A 4,552-nucleotide genomic window follows, 5' to 3' on the forward strand; every position below is an offset into this window, starting at 1 on the left:
ACACCATATGATTTCACTCATACATGGTGAGGAGAGAAACTAAACAGATGAGCTAAATAAAACAAAAGTAAGTTTTTGGATGAAAAAAAACTAGTGGTTACCAGAAGAGAAGGGGAAAGGCAGGGGGCTGGAGTGGGGTAAATTGAAACAAAAGGATGAATTGTGTGATGAAGGAAAGATGAGCTTTCGGAAATGTGCTGAATGGAAACCATACACATGCTGCTTTTCAGTGTTGTACACCTGAGACTTCTAGACTGTTACATGACCGTGTTAGTCTAGTAAGAAAAGAGGTGCTCTTCATACTTCTCTGGGGTCATGCTCTTTCCCTTTCCTGGTGGTATTGATTGCCTCCAATCTGCTCCTCCCCTCTTAGTCTTCAAAACACATTTAGAGATTCCCTCCTTCCTACTCATTCTGGCTCACAGATGCCTTCTGGGTGCTGTTAAAGAACTCTAGACTGTTTTAGAATGAGCTCAGCAGGCTCTCACTGACCTTCTGTGAGCTCAGAAAGGTAATATAACACACTGTTAGTAAATCTCCATCAAATAGGAGTGGATGAATGTCTAAGAGAGTGCGGGACTTGGGCGGGGATGGGGTGGGTATTGTTCCATTTCACAGATAAAGGGATGAGGCTCAGCGTGATTTGATCATTTGTCCCAGGGCTCTTGGTGTCACCACCCTGTATTAATCAGAGTTGCTATTTTCCAGGTCATTTCTGCCCTCTTTCTTGCAGCCACAGACTGGAAACCACCAACGGAAAAGAATCCTTCCTAGCACCTCCACCTCTGGCTGAAACTTCATTCAGGAAGCTTCCTTGGGGGCCACTGTGATGGGGGGGGGGCTTGGGGGCGGAAGGGGTGGACATTGCAGGACACCCAAAGCCTTGGCATATGCTGGGGGATTATATGGTCTGGGTGTTACAAAAAGTCTAAAAGTCCAAAAGAACCATTTATTTGAACATAATTTGAATATGTATTTCACTGACATTATTTAATATACAAACCCTCCTTATTTCTGAAACCTGGAGGATCAGCCTGGGCTTTTGTCTTCATTCCAATAATTGCTCTTTGTCTGCTTACATTTTTTTTTTTTGATTGACTGGAAGAACCACAGTGTAGAATGATAGATACTATTCATTTAACTCCGGCATTTACTTTTCCCCGAAACTCATGCTCTGTTCATGATTGATCAGACTTCTCCCCCATTTAGCACCCATGTAAAACATCGCAAAGATTGGGTCTGCAGCCGGATATCGTGGCTGCGGTAATCTGTTCCAGCCGCAGCAGGCGTGCCGAGTGGCATGGAAGCTCTTAATGAAACGCCGGTGGATATTAGGGTTTTATGGGCTGGAAAACAGTACAAATCAAAGCACTTTGCTTACTGTTTATCTGTTTAGAACATTTTTATTTTCTAAACCTAGCAAGGCTCATCTTTTTCAGCCAGCATTTCTGTCTGGTTCTTTACATATTGATTTTCCTGTTCACTGGCATGTGCCGATGAGGTGGAAGCTCTCAGGTGTGCCGACTGAGAGACCACTGGCCAGGGGCGCCAGGATGGGGTGTATCCCGTGCCCCCATACCCCTCCATGCACGGACTGGCCGAGAGTGGGCTTCTGGGAGGAAAATTACTTTTTTTTTTTGGTGGTTTTACTCATTCTTTACTTGAGGGGGAGGAAACGGGAGGAGTGGGTGGCCCCGATGCCAGGCCGTGATGGAGAATTCACCCAGGTAGTGGCCGATCATCTCGGGCTTGATCTCCACCTGGTTGAAGGTCTTGCCGTTGTAAACATCCACCATGCTGCCCACCATCTCAGGAAGGATGATCATGTCCCGCAGGTGCGTCTTCATAACCTCGGGCTTCTCCATAGGCAGTGCCTCCTTCTTGGCTAGCAAATGCTGCTTTCGGCACAGGCCACGGTTGAGGCGCTAACGCTGCTAGGCACTGTAGAGCTGCATCAGCTGCTCATAGGACTTGTCCAGCAACTGGTCGAGGTCCACACCATGGGTAAGTGAACTTGCGGAAGGTCCGCTTCTTCTTCTGCTCTACTTCCGCCATCTCGTTGGCTCTTCGGAAAAGTGGAAAATTACTTTTGACTGTCCCTTTCTCTGGGATGGTTTTCCTTGAGCCTTATGGATGTAGGCAGGCAGGTAGGGCAGCCCTTCACCCTCACCCCCAGGCAATGGCAATGAATTTCCTGGGAAATAATATCAGTAGCCCTGAGTTGTAAAGAGCCAACTTTGCAGAAAACAGGAACTAAGGCCTGATAAGACTTTCACCTGGCTAGCAATAGACCTAGACAAGACTGGGACCATCAATCACCCCCATTTCTACTCCCCTTGGCAACCTCCCTAGCAATGGACATTTTTTTAAATTTATTTTTTTATATTTTTTATTGAATCACTGTGAGATAGTTACAAGCTTTCATGTTTGAGTTTCAGTCATCCTTCCACCAGTGTACATTTTCCACCACCAATGTCCCCAACATACTTCCCCCTTTTCCACCCTCCCCCTGCCTCTATGGCAGACAATTTCCCCCATACTTTCTTCCTATTTGGGGGCATTATGGTCTGCAATACAGATACTGAGAGGTTATCATGTTTAGTTCTTTATCTACTTTCAGCACACATCGATTATTCTGAACAAATCCTCCAACCATCATTGACTTAGTGATCCTTTCTTTATTCCAGCTGCCTTCTGCCCCAGCTCATGAGGTAGGTTTCCAACTATGGGGCAATATTCCTGGCCCTTGTGTCTACTGTCCTTGGGTGTCCATCTCATATTACGTTATTTTATATTCCACAAATGAGTGCAGTCCTTCTATGTCTATCCCTCTCTTTCTAACTCATTTCACTTAGCATGATACTCTTCATGTACTTTAAAGCAAATTTCATGACTTCATCTCTCCTAACAGCTGCGTAGTATTCCACTGTGTAGATGTACCAAAGTTTCTTTAATCAGTCATCTGTTTTTGGGCACTCAGGTTGTTTCCAGATTCTGGCTATTGATAACAGTGAACATCTAGGTAGCAGTGGACTTTTAATTAGATAGAAGCCCCATGTGGGAACAGGTTGGAAAAATTCTATAAAAGCCACCTTGAACAAAGGGAGGGCGCACATATGCTGTCCGATCCCATGTGCTGCTTGTGCACATGTGGCTGAGCACATGGGATTGGGCCAGGGGCAGAGCAGAGTTGAAAAGGTGATAGGTGAGTTATGCTAAACTTTATGTGCTTGGGCCATCCTCTTAAGCTGAGACCTTTTATAAAATATGTGTGTATTTGGCAATAAAGTGAATGGCCATGGACTGTTTTTCCTATAGTGGTTTCTCTGTGTGCCTGTCATCCTGTGCCCCACATCTGCCCGAACCTGGTGCACAATGTGTCCGGGCACATTGGGGAAACACTGTTCCCCAACAAGACCCCAGCATAGAACTGGGATTTGTTCAAACTGTTAAGAAAGAGAATTCTCTATTTTTCTGGTGGATTCAACTTCGGCAGCCGACTGACCACGGGAGTCTGAACAAGAGAGAGACTGTATGCTCAAGCATCACAGGGGAAGCAGGGTTTGTGGGGTATGGAAGATGGCAGGGCCAGTGTCATCACAGGGGCCCTGGTTCATGATGAACATGACACAAACACTCACTTCTCAGGACTGAGCCAACAGACTCCTCTTTCACTGAGAAACAAAACAAAACAAAACAAAACACAAACCTGCTTCTAGTAACTGAAAAACATTTTGGCAAAGAAAGTTCAGATTGCCCTCTGGAGCCATGCAGGCTTCACAGGAGGCCCATTAGACTGTGCGGACATGGGTTCTGCCATGGTGGGCCCATTTATCCTCAGCATGTGTGTGCACGTGCAGGCAGACAATGGTGTGTGGATTGCTACCAAGTGCGTTTCTCAGAAATGAAAATCTTTCTTTTTGGAATAGCTACATGACATGGGCTCATGTGTCACCATGACAGCATCCACCTAGATAATTGTGTAGGGATGGTGATAACCATAGCAACCTGGCAGTTCTAAGAAACAGCATCCAGGCGAATGGCAGCTGCTCAGGGACATTGCTATTGGTCTAGTACCTGCCCAGATATGGGGGTGACTCTTGCTTTGCTTGAACAAAGTATCAGTACCTCTGGTTTCTTTACAACAACCCCACTGTCTTACCACACCCTACCTTCTAACAGGGTTTTGAATTTTAGGGACCAGATCAAGTCCAAAGCAGAGAGAACTGACACAAACTTCCTAGTTCTGCTAAGAACATTTTACCAGAGTTAAAATCAATCGCTGCTTCTGCCCATGATCCTTTTTGTTTCATGAAAGGAAGGTCATTTGCCACAGATTTGAAAGGAAAGAAGAGGTGTTTGAGCTGAGCACTTTAGCTTTAAAAAAATATACAAGACATAGGGCCTGGGCATCTGGTAGGGCCCCAGTGCATGGCCAGGCTACCTGGACGGGTGGCACATAGGGACCAAATCCAGTCCTCCCTCTGCTGCCCAAGCCCCATGCCTGGCATAAGCTGTGCCCACTCACATAAAGGAGCACTTTTTTTTTCTT

General features: G+C 45.9%; 1 pseudogene; it reads right to left on the reverse strand.

Moving 5' to 3' along the window:
• Positions 1-1,657: 1,657 nt before the first annotated feature.
• On the reverse strand, positions 1,658-2,055 carry LOC130045472 (40S ribosomal protein S15-like; annotated as a pseudogene).
• Between the last annotated feature and the right edge of the window lie 2,497 nt (positions 2,056-4,552).

This window comes from Sorex fumeus, unplaced genomic scaffold (assembly GCF_029834395.1).
Source record: "Sorex fumeus unplaced genomic scaffold, SorFum_2.1 ptg000007l, whole genome shotgun sequence".
Classification (NCBI taxonomy): domain Eukaryota; kingdom Metazoa; phylum Chordata; class Mammalia; order Eulipotyphla; family Soricidae; genus Sorex; species Sorex fumeus.